The sequence below is a fragment of the Triturus cristatus genome, chromosome 7, assembly GCF_964204655.1.
Source record: "Triturus cristatus chromosome 7, aTriCri1.1, whole genome shotgun sequence".
Classification (NCBI taxonomy): Eukaryota; Metazoa; Chordata; class Amphibia; order Caudata; family Salamandridae; genus Triturus; species Triturus cristatus.
Window position 1 is genome coordinate 953857237 of NC_140590.1, and position 15807 is coordinate 953873043.

General features: G+C 44.7%; 1 protein-coding gene across 7 annotated transcripts in view; it reads right to left on the bottom strand.

Annotated features, from left to right (window-relative positions):
* The window catches only part of SAR1B (secretion associated Ras related GTPase 1B), a 368801-nt gene that overhangs the window by 185436 nt on the left and 167558 nt on the right, over positions 1-15807 (bottom strand). The gene's annotated exons all lie outside the window — the stretch shown is intronic.

Below are 15807 nucleotides of genomic sequence, written 5' to 3' on the forward strand. Positions count from 1 at the left end.
GCCCGGGATATGTTTTTCCTACAGTATCAGAGAATTTTGGGATTTCAAGGCCCTGCACAGTCACCCGCCTAAGGGAGTGAAAGTCTTGATCAAGATCAGACATCACCAATGACCAGATTTCCAATGAACGATGAAGATGATGCCTAGGTAGTCTTTTGATTTCAGCATGTGTTGGTGGTCTTTTGACTTCAGCAGAGGGATATGGAGAAACTAGCTACTCCTAGGTGTTAGACCGGACATCCTTGGTGTGGTTCTCCCCTAATATTTTGCTTTCAGACCTCCTGTTTTTGCTGACTTAATTTTTGCTGGCCTTAGGACTTTGCACACTTTACCACAGCTAACCAGTGCTAATGTGTTTGTGCTCTTTCTGTAAAACCTGATAATATCAGCTTGTACCCAAATGGCATATTTAATGTACTTGGAAGTCCCTAGTAAAGTGGCACATGTACCCAGGGCCCATAAATTAAATACAACAAGAGGGCCTGCAGCACTGGTTGTGCAATCCACATAAGTAGCACTTTAAACATGTCTCAGGCCTGCCATTGCAAATCCTGTGTATGCAGTTTTAAACTACCATTTCAACCTGCCAAAGTAAACCTTTTGCCAGGCCCAAACCTTTCTTTTTAATACACATAAGTCACCCCTAGGGTAGACTCCAGACAGCCCAGAGTGCAGGGTGCAATGAATTTAAAAAGTTGAGCATGTACTTTTAAGTTTTACATATCTTAATAGTGAAAAACTTCTAAATTAGTTTTTCATTACTGAAAGTCCTACCTCTCCCATTGGATGAAATTGAAGTTACCTTATCGCATTTTATAACAGTAATTTCCAAAATGCAAATAGGTACCCAGTTCATGTTTGGTGTCTCTAGAATTAAAATCCTATCTTATGGTGAAGTCAGATTTTAAATTGCAATTCTGAAAATGCTACATTTAGAAAGTTAGTGTTTTCTTGCCTTAGACATATGGTGCCACTAGGCTGTCTCTGGATCACATGACTAGGTGTAGCTGACAGCTGGGCTTTGTGTATTCCTTCTAGAGAGCCACAAGCAATGCTTAGATGTGACTGGATGGGCCACCACTGGCAGGATGGGTGGAAGGAGCTGGCCCCAGCCCCACTTACACCTAAATAGGCCGTGTCCTGTCTCCACACAAAGGGATGCATACTCCCTGTACTTAGTCTTGAGCCAGGGCCAGGAAGGCAGGGCACCTGTGCACTTCAAAGGCATGCCTCTAGAAGGCTCTCCCTACTTCAAAGGCAAAACTGTGTATAAATACAGGTCCTCAGAAACTGCCATTTCAGTACACTTCTGGACCTGTGGATACTCTGCCAGGAAGGACTCCTGTGCTGCTACAAGGACTGCCACTCTGCTGGGCTATTGCTCTAAAGGAACTACTGCCCTGCTGTGCTGACCTGCTGCCCTCTTGCCTGGAGAAGAAGAACTGGGCAAACACAAGGAGATGATGGACGGAGCGCTGAAACTTTTCAGACACTCACCCCCGGTCACAGATCTGAGTTGAATCCATCATTGTTCTTTAGCTCATTTTGCCAACCCAGTTCAGACACAGCTATATGCAAATCAGTCTTGACCCTGTGCCTCATCTTATCTTATCTTATCTTATTGTTTTGGTGAAGCGCAACAGCTGCCCCGGCAATGAGGCGTCCCGGCGCTGAAACCCAGATCCGATCCTGAGCTAGAGGGTCCGAGGACGGAGGAAAGTTTACGGACAAGGGAATAGAAGAGTTTTCACTGCCTTCCGGAAGGCAGATAGGTTGTCTATCTCGCGAATATGATGTGGTAGATCGTTCCACATCTTGGCTCCCAGGAACCTGAAGGAGCGTCCGCCCATGCGGCAGAGTTTTATGCGTGGGACGCAGAGAAGGTTTTGGTTGGAGGATCTTAGGTTCCGTGACGGCGCATAGGGAGTGAGAAGGGGTTGAAGCAGAGGGGGAGTGTTAAGTTTGAGAATTTTGAAGGTCGTGATGAGGGTCTTAAACTTGATTCTGGAGTCAACCGGAAGCCAATGCAGTTTCCTGATGGTTGCTCTGGCTGAGCATCTGCGGGGAAGGCCGACCAGAGTTCTAGCGGCCGAGTTCTGCACGCGTTGGAGTCGTGCTAACTCACATTTGTTGGCGCCAAGAAGGAGTACATTGGCATAGTCTAGACGCGAGAGGATGGTGGCTTGGATGATGAGTTGGCGGGTCTTTGCGTCAAAGAAGTTTAGTATATGGCTAAGGCTTCTCAGTAAGCCAATGCAGGTGCCGGCAACTTTCTTGGTGTGAGCTCGAAAGTTGAGTGAGTCGTCCATCCAGACACCCAAGTTTTTCACTAGGGTTTTGGGGGGAGGGATGGTACCAAGGGAGGATGGCCACCATTGCTCATTCCAAAGGCTGGTGTTTTTGCCAAGGAGAAGCACCTCTGTTTTTCCGCCGTTGAGTTGTAAGCAGTTTGTGGTCATCCATTGGGCGACCGCAGAGAGTCCGTTTTTAAAATTAGAGGAAAGGTTGGAAGGTCCGTCTGAGAGGGCAATGGCCAGTTGTGTATCGTCAGCGTACGATACCAATGTCAAGCCCCATTCTTTGGCTACTGCCGCTAGAGGCTGAACATAAAGATTAAAAAGAGAGGGGCTTAGCGCAGAGCCCTGTGGGACACCCTGTTCAATAGGGTGGGGTTTAGATAGAAAGGGGGGGCAGAGACTCGGAAGGACCTGTTTTCGAGGAAGGATCTGAACCACTCCAAGGCATGGCCCGTTACTCCAAAGGTCTCCAGACGTTTAAGAAGGATGACGTGGGATACCGTGTCAAAGGCCGCGCTGAGATCCAGGAGGATCAGCGCAGCACCTTGACCGGCATCCAAGATCGTCCGGAGGTGCTCTGTGGTGGCTAAAAGAGCAGACTCAGTGCTATGGCCTGGTCTGAACCCATTTTGTGAAGGGTCCAGAATGTTGTTTTTGACCATATGTTGGGATAGAGCGCTGTTAACATGTGCTTCAGCGAGTTTGGAAAGCCATGGAAGCAGGGAGATTGGGCGAAAGTTCTCCGGTTTAGATGGATCTAGGGTGGGTTTCTTGATGATAGGTGAAACCCACGCTTGCTTCCAGGCAGATGGTACACACGCTGAAGTAAAGGAGAGGTTCAGGATGGCGGTTAGCGCTGGTAGAAAGAAGTTGATAGAATCAAGGAATTGGGCCGGGCGCATAGGGTCTGCGGGGGAGCCAGACTTGACTTTATTGCAAAGTATAGTAAGAGTGTCTTTGGAGATTTCTGGGATGTAGGTCAAAGTCGAGTAGCTAAGAGAAGCGGAGGGGTAGCTAATGGTATTAGGGTCATGCTGGGGGAAGGAGGTGTAAATTTTCTGCACTTTGTCAACGAAGAATTTAGCAAGTTCTTCGCACTGTTGCTCAGAGGAGATCATAGGGGGGGATGTTTTACTGCTCTGTAGTTCTTGCACGAGTTTGAAAATTTCTTTCGCGGGGGTGGGACTAGTTTCAATTTTGTCGGCGTAGAAGGCGGTCCGTGCAGCACGGATGGCTTTATGGTACGTTTTTTGTAGCAAAAGGTATTTACTTTTTCCTTCTTTATTGTATTCCCTACGCCAAAGGCGTTCTGCCTTTTTACACTCTTTTCGTAGTTTTTTGAGTGTGTCGTTGTACCAGGGGTTCGATGGCGAGTTACGGCCTTTTGTCCATTTAGCAGGGATAAGACTGTCTAGTCCGCTCGTAATCCACTCGTGAAACGTGCTGTAGTTAGTGTTGATGTCAGCGTTAGAGTCAGGGTGAAAGTCCCCTAATGTCTTGTGTAGGTCATCATGAGACAGTTTATGCCACGGTCTTTTTAGACGGCTGATCGGTGCCGTGTTGTGCCTGCTTTTGTAGACCGGAATGGCTAATTTAATAAGGGAATGATCTGTCCATCCCATAGGAAGGGGTGGCTCTGAGGTGAGTTCTTCTAAGTTGGAGAAGACTGGGTCTAGGATGTGGCCGGCTAAGTGAGTTGAAGTGAGGATGAGGGGGTTGAGTTGCAGTGCAGAGAGATCTGCGAGGAGCGTTTTGATCGTGGAGTCATTGAGTAGATCAAAGTGGAGATTAAGATCTCCCAGAATGGTGAAATTGGGGTGTTTGGTGATTAAAGAGGTTATTGAGTCAAGGAGGGCCTCAATGAATTTTGAAGAGGGGCCAGGTGGGCGATAGATGTAGAGACCCGACACGGTGAAGTTGGGAGTTATGGTAATTTTGAAGTTGGCGCATTCAGAATCAACCAGATTTTCCTTGACAAAAGAACAAGAAAGCGTTTTTTTGTGGATTATAGCGAGACCGCCTCCTCTATCCTCTCTGTTAATGGCCGACATCCGGTAGTCGTCTGGTAGAGTAAGATTGGGAATAGTGGTGGTGCCATCGCGAAGCCATGTTTCGCAGAGGAAGAGGATATCTGGGTTTTCATCCAGTATTAGAGTGTTAACCTCTAGGTGGTGTTTAACTAGTGATCTGACATTGAGGTGGAGTATCGTGATGGAGGTGATTTTGTCCGAACCTAAAAACTGTCGGACGGCGTGGGGTTCGGTGGTGGAGAAACTGCAGGTATGGCATTGCAGGCAGGTAAGACCAAGCTTACCCGTAATGTTTACACAGGATCTTCCGGGGTTCCAGCTATGGAGCGTCTTACTTTCATAGGCAAGAAAAGGTGATGGTATTTGGCCAGGGGGTCTGGCGAGAGGCGATGACTTGGCGAGGACGGGCGCAGACGGGCTTGCCTTAGGCGCGCCTTCGGCGCGCAAACGGCGCTCCCGCTGCGCTCGTCCGCTGCGCTTCCTATACAGGCACATATCAAGGGAGGGAGGGGGCGTGGCCTGAAGGGGGCGGAGTCAGCGCGCACGCCTGGGAGATTGGCGGCAGCTGAGAAGCGCGAGATGGGCGTGTCAGCTCAAGGGCAGCTGTGCGTTGAAGCAATGAGGCGCTTAGGTGAGTGTTTGTACTCTTTAAAACACAGAAAACAGTGACACCACACAAAGCAGAGAATAGTGAGAGTTAACAGTTTTTAAAAACTTTCGAGTACCTCCAGCTCCCGGCTTCCGCCTCAGGACTGGGTCAAAGGTTTGATCGTTGCCGCTGGAAGTCAGCGGTTTAAGTATCGCCAGCAGGGGGCGTGGCCTGAAGGGGGCGGAGTCAGCGCGCACGCCTGGGAGATTGGCGGCAGCTGAGAAGCGCGAGATGGGCGTGTCAGCTCAAGGGCAGCTGTGCGTTGAAGCAATGAGGCGCTTAGGTGAGTGTTTGTACTCTTTAAAACACAGAAAACAGTGACACCACACAAAGCAGAGAATAGTGAGAGTTAACAGTTTTTAAAAACTTTCGAGTACCTCCAGCTCCCGGCTTCCGCCTCAGGACTGGGTCAAAGGTTTGATCGTTGCCGCTGGAAGTCAGCGGTTTAAGTATCGCCAGCAGGGGGCGTGGCCTGAAGGGGGCGGAGTCAGCGCGCACGCCTGGGAGATTGGCGGCAGCTGAGAAGCGCGAGATGGGCGTGTCAGCTCAAGGGCAGCTGTGCGTTGAAGCAATGAGGCGCTTAGGTGAGTGTTTGTACTCTTTAAAACACAGAAAACAGTGACACCACACAAAGCAGAGAATAGTGAGAGTTAACAGTTTTTAAAAACTTTCGAGTACCTCCAGCTCCCGGCTTCCGCCTCAGGACTGGGTCAAAGGTTTGATCGTTGCCGCTGGAAGTCAGCGGTTTAAGTATCGCCAGCAGGGGGCGTGGCCTGAAGGGGGCGGAGTCAGCGCGCACGCCTGGGAGATTGGCGGCAGCTGAGAAGCGCGAGATGGGCGTGTCAGCTCAAGGGCAGCTGTGCGTTGAAGCAATGAGGCGCTTAGGTGAGTGTTTGTACTCTTTAAAACACAGAAAACAGTGACACCACACAAAGCAGAGAATAGTGAGAGTTAACAGTTTTTAAAAACTTTCGAGTACCTCCAGCTCCCGGCTTCCGCCTCAGGACTGGGTCAAAGGTTTGATCGTTGCCGCTGGAAGTCAGCGGTTTAAGTATCGCCAGCAGGGGGCGTGGCCTGAAGGGGGCGGAGTCAGCGCGCACGCCTGGGAGATTGGCGGCAGCTGAGAAGCGCGAGATGGGCGTGTCAGCTCAAGGGCAGCTGTGCGTTGAAGCAATGAGGCGCTTAGGTGAGTGTTTGTACTCTTTAAAACACAGAAAACAGTGACACCACACAAAGCAGAGAATAGTGAGAGTTAACAGTTTTTAAAAACTTTCGAGTACCTCCAGCTCCCGGCTTCCGCCTCAGGACTGGGTCAAAGGTTTGATCGTTGCCGCTGGAAGTCAGCGGTTTAAGTATCGCCAGCAGGGGGCGTGGCCTGAAGGGGGCGGAGTCAGCGCGCACGCCTGGGAGATTGGCGGCAGCTGAGAAGCGCGAGATGGGCGTGTCAGCTCAAGGGCAGCTGTGCGTTGAAGCAATGAGGCGCTTAGGTGAGTGTTTGTACTCTTTAAAACACAGAAAACAGTGACACCACATAAAGCAGAGAATAGTGAGAGTTAACAGTTTTTAAAAACTTTCGAGTACCTCCAGCTCCCGGCTTCCGCCTCAGGACTGGGTCAAAGGAACCGTCCAGCCCGAACTGCCAAGCCATGTCTTTCCTGGACCGGAAACAAGCATCCTGGGACCAGTTTCGGGCTAACAGCCCTCATCAGCCAAGCTAGCTTGAATCCAGTGGCAAAGTGAGCAAGGGACCCCCGTCTGAACATACTCTGCCAACTTATAAAAAACACAAGGAGATGATGGACGGAGCTCTGAACTTTTGACTTTGACCTGGTCCAGCACGACCAGAAAACAGCGGTTGGCGCTTTGTGCTTTTAGGTGCCATTGTACACTTTATTCTTTATTATTCTTTAAAAATTCATAACTCCGGTTCTGCTGATTAGATTGTTGTCATTTTGATCTTGTTTTCTTTATTAAATTCTGCTCTATGTTTCTAACCTGGTGTGGGATCCCTTTTGTGTGGTGTTTTTACGGTCTTACTAATCAAAGTGTTGCATAAATACTTTACACATTGTGTCTAATTTAAACCTGACTGCTCTGTGCCAAGTTACCAAGGGGCTCATAACAGGTTAATTTGGGGTTTGCTTGTGTTTTACCCTGACAAGGATTGTGGTTGCTGCTTGACCAGGGCTCACACCGCAGTCAACCAACAACCCAATTTCTCACACTAGGGTGCCCATTTACAAGCCCCTGTCGCCCCCACAACGTCACTTTCAGTGACGTTGTGATGGCGATAGGGGCCTTGCCTTATTTACAAGGCAGCGTTAAGCCACTTAACTTGGCTTAATGCTGCCTTGTAAATAAGGCATCCTTTGACGCTCTCTTTAGTGTGAAAGGGGAGGGCAATCGGTGTTGCGGTGAGCGTGCCACTATCTCTAAATAAGGCAGTGATGAAAATCAACAGTGTCACTAGAGCAAAGGCTTTACAACAGGGACAAAAAGATCAGGAAGATGGAGATAGTGGCATTAGATTGATAACCACTTACAACAATAGATCATCAAAAATAAACAAAATGCTTACTAAGAATTGGAAGATTCTCCAAACCGATGCTATTATAGGGAAGGAAATAGGAGAAAGACCCCAGATCACCTATAAGAGAGGCAAAAGCCTGAAGGATATCTTAGTAAGAGGAGATATCACTGAATCAAAGAACCCAAACTTTCATGACCTAAAGGGGTTTTTTCCCTGTGGACATTGCAGAGCATGCAAATTCAGCTACTCTGTAAAAGAATTTAGCATCCCAGGAAGAGATAAAAAATGGAGAATTAACCAATTCCTGACTTGCAGCAGCAATTTTATAGTATACATTTTGGAATGTCCTTGCAAACGTAGATACGTGGGTAGTACCACTTGTATGGTAAAGAAAAGAGTAATGGAACATATCAGAGCTATTACTAACATAAATGTACAGTACCCCATTGCAAGGCATTTCCTGGAATTCCACCAATCCAATAATTCCCTGTTGCGATACTTTGCTATTGAACAAATAGTCCTGGGCCCAAGAGGGGGCAATAGAGACCTTAGACTAAGGCAACGGGAATCCAAATGGATTTTAGAACTGGAAACAAGATTCCCGGGAGGGCATAATCTTGACGAGGAACTGGCCTCACATTTGCATATTGAATGAGAACTATCACAAGTATAAATGGAGATAATGTTGAACTTTGAATAGAGTAACTGTATGATTATATTAATCTTCAAATATATTGCTTGGTTATAGAGTATTTGTCTTCCCTTGGAGAATCTAATGGCTGTATATCTCTGATTCTGTGTTTTACAGGAGGAAAGGAAGGGGCCCACTCTAAGCATGACTGTCTCACGGGTTCCCTAACCTTTTCTTCCCCGGGCTCGGGACTGCACTCAAACACAGATAAGAGAATTTTATATTGGGATTTCTATTGGTGTTTGATTTTTTTTATTTCGATTATATGTTTGTAATTATATCTTTGTCTAGAAAGATGCTGCTAACAACTTTGACTATAAGCACAACCAGCGCGAAGTAATAATATACAGACCTTCATAGGCACTAGACCGACAAAAATGAATGTTCCATCAAACAACGTATATATGTGTATATGTAAGCCACTAGAGCGTAGATACACAATATTGATGTTCTTGTATTCTGCCAACGAATAGATGGTTATATCGCACGCTAAAATACAAATGCAACTTAGAATGATTCGGACTACCATTACAATCATGGGTTGTGTTGCACCTAGTAAAAAGATACGATAGATAGCCGTCTTGTTAGGCGATTGGTATAGACACTTGTCTAATGTCCTATTACTTAATAACACTAATAACGAGAACTATCATCAGGAATACGACATTTAATTACCATAAAATGTTTTATATTATTACGTTGCTTTGGACAAAAATACATGTATAATTTGTACAATGTAAATAGGTCATGATGTATAAGGACACAGCAGGTTTGCATTTCCAATATGTCTGCCGCATTATACAACATCTAAATAGACAAGCTAGAGATATAGTCCTATTTCTGTTGTTATTTTGTGGGAGTGAAATCACGTCAATGAACTTTATTTAAACTAATGACAAACGTTTGGTGATTCGTGTGATCAAGACACTTTTTGTGTTGAAACGCGTAACGAAGAATAAACTGCTGCCAGATTTGTAAATACCCGTGACTTCGAGTGTGCATTTATCGGCGAAATTGGATTTTGATGAAAAATTGCCGGTTTTCTGGTTTACCGGCATCAGTGCACCAACTGACAACGGGCTCAGTTTCAAAACAACCTGTTTGGATGAAAGGAATATATATATATATATATACATAAATAAATATTTATACATACATATGTATATATAAATGTTGTGGTAACCATGGCCCTTTTATCTGTGTCCTAATATTTGCCCCCCTTTTAAAAGTCATTTCTGTATGCGACACTGCTGCGCGACTCGTCCATTCAAGATGTACACAGTATAAATTATTATTCTAATGATATCCTGAGGGGCTGTAATGCATGCAGTAAGACTTTAAGGTTACTGCCTCTTTTACCTGTATCAGGCGAGCGCATTAACAACTTCTTTCTTGAAGGTCAATATCAACCAAGGGTGCTTTCAAACGTGTGCACAAAATTATTTGTTTGATTTTCTGCATGGCACGGGAATTCTGCCGCACATGTGCAAAGGCTAGTTCATGGATCGTCGCATTCTAGGAGCAGTAAAGGACAGCATACGATCTTGTGTTGGTTCATGGTTGGAGTCTGCCTCCCAGTCCCAACATTTCCCACATTGAAAATTCAAACCTTTCGCACAAGCCAATATGTTTGGGAGAGGTCTTTCTTCCTCAGCTCTGTTTGTAAATTGAGTCATCATTTCTGCTGGCTCCAGTTTCGTAGGAGAACAACGGCAAGTGGCTTCACAGTTGCCTGGGTCAGGCTAGACTTGAAAATGCTTATTAACCATTACTTTGCTCACTGGGAATCCATATCGGCGCACATTTTACTTCTTAAATATAGTCACTTAATCCATGCTCTGCTCTCTGCAAAGGTTACTGCCAAACTGGATACTCCACCACACTGATCTTTAATCATACAGAGCAAGTGGGAGTGAGCATGTCACATTGTTGACGGATAAAGATTCTTCTGAGCCGCTGATCTCCAAAATGAAGCATACGGAAGCAAAAGATCAAAATCTTCACTACATTCAAGAAGTCAGCTCCAGTGTTTGGGGACCAGGCAGAGATGTTCTAGTGACTAGTTACAGGGCCAAGAATGGAGATGCACACTGCTGTTCTACATCCTGCAGCTCCCTGGTGTATATGACTCTCCAACTAGCTCTATGGGCAGAGATCAGTCTATTTCCTACATGTACAGCTACATCCGAGGGTTGATTTGATTTGGTTATTTGTTAAGCACGGCTATCACTCCGCAGGGAGCATCCTGGCGCTATGCGGAGAGGGTAAAGGGGAGACAGATAGACATGTGCTGCATGCTGGTTATATTAGAGAAGAACTGCATCCGTGGTTCCAAAGATCCAAGTTTTAAGGGCAGAAGAATGCTCAAACTAAGTTGCATTTTACTGTCATCGCAAGATTTTTCCAACCTATTGGATATGGTTTCTTACATTTATAGAAATTCGCCCTCTAGGGCTGCACTACTTCTCAGACAGAATGGATGTATTTCTTTCACTATTCTGTTTCCATTCAAGGTATCCTCTACCTTAAGAGTTGAAGACGAGCTGCCATCTATGACCCTATGGTCTTATCTTTCCTCCATTTTCTTTTGCAGAAGGAAAGAGATTCAGGTGACAATTGATCACCTCATTTTGGACTACGTCTTGATTCAACACTAGCTGTGGCAGCCGAGGGAAGCTCCTACATTGATCCTACTCCTTCTTGCCCCCGACAGATAATTCTTGACCCTGAATTATTCAATTAGACTCCTCTTTTCTTGATGGGTCAGGGTGCAAAGACAGGGTCACTACAGGGATAGGGAGAAACACATTAAGCAATCCTGGTGCCCACCAGCACTTACAAACTATGTCATCCTTGATCCTCATGTACGAAGGTACAACTCATATCTCGCAGTTCCATCAAAGTTATGGATTCCCTATGAGATAGATTATTGGAGGAGGGGTGTAGCTGTCATTAGTACAAAAGGTGCAGAGGCAAAGTGGCCCAATGGTGCAGAACCTAGTGGTGGGTGTCTTTTACTACTCAATTAGGGGATTTAGATACCTTGCATGCATTGGGGCCCATGGCACCATCGCTACAAAAGTACTCTTTCTTTAGAACTCAGTTAGTGTGCATATATTTTATGTAAAGCCCCACAGATTATTAGTGGGGTGGTGGAATCCTGTGCTTCTTGTCTTGTACAGAGCTTTCACTGCCACAGTAAAAGAGACCACATAACACTATGAACCTCTATTGGAGCGAATGCAACACGGAATTTGCTTATATCAGAGTGTGTGAAACATGGGAATGTATCATTAAACAGCAAATGAGTTGAATGAGAGCAAATTGTCAATGTATTGTCACTTAGATTCCATGTCAAAAGACTTGTGATTATGACAACAGAAGGGTTTTTGAAGAACTAAAACCTATGTAGATAAGACCGTGGTGCCATACTTTATATGTAAAAGGGGGTACGGCATTAAGAGAAGACCACTATTATTAAAAATGTAAGAATCATTCCCTAAGATTTTCTGTTGAAATGTGCATGATATTTTTTGAAACACGCTTTACGATGCCAAAACACACAGAGAATGCAACACCTTATGTCCCTTCACAGTTACAATAAATCTCTACGGTTTACACAAAGAGGCAACACCCACGGCAATGTATCACAACAAGAATCTAAAAACACAACAAACGCACAGGCTTTCTCAGTAAGGTCCTGGAAAAAGCAGCTGAACAAAACCTGATAAATACAGGAACTGGAAAAGTTGAGTTTGTAGATTTATATAGTGTGGCTAAAGTGTGGCTCATCACTTGTGAGGGTATCCAGGTGCTGTCCAGGGGCACAGGGATATTGAGTGATTTGCCCAGAATACAGGATGTTGTGTCGACGCTGAGACTCAAACCAGGAACCCCAGCTCCAAGTTAGCAGCTCCTCCCTGAAGCCCAACAGCCAACATCATCAAGCAAGGTGTAATGTAAATACAAAACCTACCCGAAAACAGTAACTGCAAGCTACATACCATCCCATGCAGGTTGTATGAATTCAGAAGTTTGTGCAAAGAACCATAGAACTGACTGAACTCACAAAGTACCAATTCCTGGAATTGGTTGTTCGCCAAATAACTGCCAGCCATTTCAGGTCAGCGACCATGTGAATGTTCCTCCTCGATCAAAGCACACTCAGCCTGGCTGTTCGCTAAACCAAAGCCTCCCTTCAAGCCTTCATAAATTCAGCTTGCACCACCCCAGCTCCTGTCTCCTCTGCTGGATACACCTACAGTGATCTGGAATGATCTGCACTGAAATTACACCTTTTCTGTTAAGACAGCTGCCCTGAAATCCAATGAGTATTCTTACGCATTTCTGAGTTCTCCAAGGAGGAATCCTTCTACTTTCTGGCTCGTTAGAGAGTCTCGTTACTTTGACAGCTCATCATGTATCTGCCCGGACTTCAACCAGAATCCTTAAAAGTAGGAATCTCTGTGCTACTTCTCCGGGATCCCAGCCCTCAGAGAATGTTGTCATCACCAGAATTCTCAATTATGAAGCCTCCAAAAGTTTCTCCAACCTCTCAACCTTAGACGCAAGCCTTACCACGGTATTAACTGTACAGTCCTTGAATACCTCGAAATATTCTTGATCTTTGCCCATAAAAGACAGCTTAGACTAAACCGCTCCCATTTGTTAAGCCATCTAAAGCACATTTTTTATTGTTCATCGCTTGCGGAGTCTGAAAGGCATCTAGTTTGTTCTACACAGAAGTAAAGTTTGCATCAATTTTGTGGGCAACGGTTTGCAGCTCTGTGATGGCTGCCATCAGGAAAGACTCTCCATATGAGTGCTCTGGTCTGGCTGCCACTCTTGAACTATGCCACTCCCTTTCCCCTCCTAGCACGGGGCATACATCCAAATAACTTCCCCTTTTCTTTTCTAGACCTTACTTTGTCATCTTTGCTCATGGTTGCAGCTACCAATCCACCCAGCCAAAGACAAGATTACACTAAATCAGAGTCCAAAACACCACTAGCATAATACCATCAACTGTGGGAAGCAGAAAGCCAAGGAAGGACCACGCACCACAATTCACTTCAGAGATCCAATACATCTGCCTTTCCCCGTCCACCATGCTAAGGGTGACATTGCAGTCTCCTCATTGGATCCTGCCTCTGCTCACAGCAGCCCACTCTGCAAACTTTAAAGGGCGACTCTAGACTGGGAAAGATGCTTTATGGAATCCAGTGTACTGGGCGCTCCAAGCGGAAAAGCAAGGTTCTCATCCCCGCTGCCTCAAACAGACTCTGATGTAGTGCCTCAGACAGAGCTCAGACATTCATCTAGTTCTCAAGAGTTGGGAGGTGGAATTAAAGTCCTCTGTTCTTTAAAGCATGCCTATGTGAGGCATCAAAGCAACCCCAATTTTGGCTGCGTTTTTCAGCACAAGTGTCGCACTGTTAAATTTCACAGAGCAAGAAGGAAAGGGAGTACATGCGGGAGCTTGCGAAAACAGGGACCTTTTTTGGATCCGACTGGCTTTGCCCCCATAATGTTTCTCTAATTCTGAAACATTTTTATTGAGAAGTATGAACCACAAAACTTGATTGCGCAGTTTTTCGAAAAAAAGATCACCACCATTTCAACAGATAAATCCTGCTGAAAGTATATTCTCAGCATATAAACTGAATCCCTATACTACAATGAGAAGGACAAGATTTAGAAAAAACACATCCAGAAAATGTCAAACAGATATTCGGGACCAGGTAAAGTAGTAGTCTTAAATTATTTTTTCACATACTCTTAGATGCCTTCTTAAAATGGTTGAAAAACATATAAAAAGTAGAATAAAGTGGAAATATTCATGGAATAAGGATGTATGCCTTTAGCACGCATGCCTTTATCACACAGATGCCTTAAGCATGCATGGTAAATATACCTAAATACTTAAGTTGAGTAAAACCCATATATATGGGTCGGTAAGGCACTCCTACTGCCTCCAAATAACGAACGTTGTGCAAACAGTACATGTCAAGGAGTGATATATATCCCCTTTAGATTTGTTAGACTGAAAAAATGGCTGATAGTTCACTAAACAAGAACATGCCCTGAAAACCTTGTTTGATGAGAGCGGTGACACAGCAACGAATCAGCATATGATATAAGGGAATCAGGATCCCATGCCAGGAAATCTAATAAAAGATCTTGAACAGGCTTGTATCATGGAAGTCAATAAATGGTCAGATATGGCCACGCTAAAAAAATTATTGAATGCACACTCATTCTGAAAGGGCTAAGAATCTTTGTCTTGCCCACGCTAAATGATATGGACCAAGATTTACTAAAGCAATTGCAAATGGACACGGTTGAGCACTCTATGAAGCTTATAAACGCACTGATCATACATGTTGAACCTAGACTTGAGTCAACATCACACAAGATCAAATAAATAGAAACATATTTGGAACCCTTGAGGTCTAAAGAAGAAGTGATCTAGGCAATAAATGAAATGGAAAAAGAGTGGAAAAACATAAAACAGATAGCTGCAATCAATCAAGCCAAGAAATTCAACCGTGATAATCTGGATTACACAACAGGCAGGGTGTACACGTTTGCAAGATTCAACTCTCTCTACATAGACAAGCCATGGGCAGAGTGCTTGAAAAATACCTAATGCCATCAAGCGTTGAATGTTCTGAAATGAGTTCAGGGGTTGAAGGCCCCACCCTGGGACAGTCCAAATTGGATTTCTCAGGGGAAATACGCCTCTACCAAATGCAGACGATTAGGAATTGAGAAAAAAGCTCTAGTAATCAACCTCTCCTCAAATAAATGTGAAAATAAACATATCACGTTGCTCAATAAGGGCTTGACATTCTGCCCAATGATTCTAATGGATTTAGTGAATACAAGAATAGATCTATACAAGTTCTCTCGAAAGTTCAAGTTAAAAAAGTACTTTACACAAAGAAAAAGAAAGTAAGAACAACACTACAGCAACGTATTTCCTCCATCACCACTGCTGATATGAGTCATCTGAAAGTATTATCTGATCTAGAAACAGAATCAGGAGGAGTCTCCGATTCCCCATAAATGGGGGATCTGTCAGATTCTGATTATTGCGAGCGAATGGGGATCCCCATAGATACTGCTACAACTAGTAAATGCAGGCAACAATCAAAATTTTGCCCCCAGCTGCCACCTGGGAACAAAATTGATATCTTTCAGGAAGTGGTGCTAGAAGGACTGAAGAGCATATCCTGTAGAGAACAGAAATGGAAGAGTGGGAACTATCACACCATGACAAAGGACGAGTGGACGGCATTAAAAGTTTTCAAAGACGAAAATGTAATAATAAATGCATCAGACAAAGAGGGAAACATTGTGGTGACAAACCAAACTAAGTACATCAAAGAAGCAAAAAGACAAATGAATGACAAAGAGAACTATGAGAGAGTGAGCTATGATCCAACAGAAGAACATACAAGAGTTTACCATAAAAAAGTCAGCATTTGGCATGAGAGGAAATTACTGGACGATGACGACTATATCTATCTGAAGAATGATCATCCAATAAGACCTACCATTTACTTTTCGTTCAAAGTGCATAAAGCTATCCTCAACCCACCTGGGCG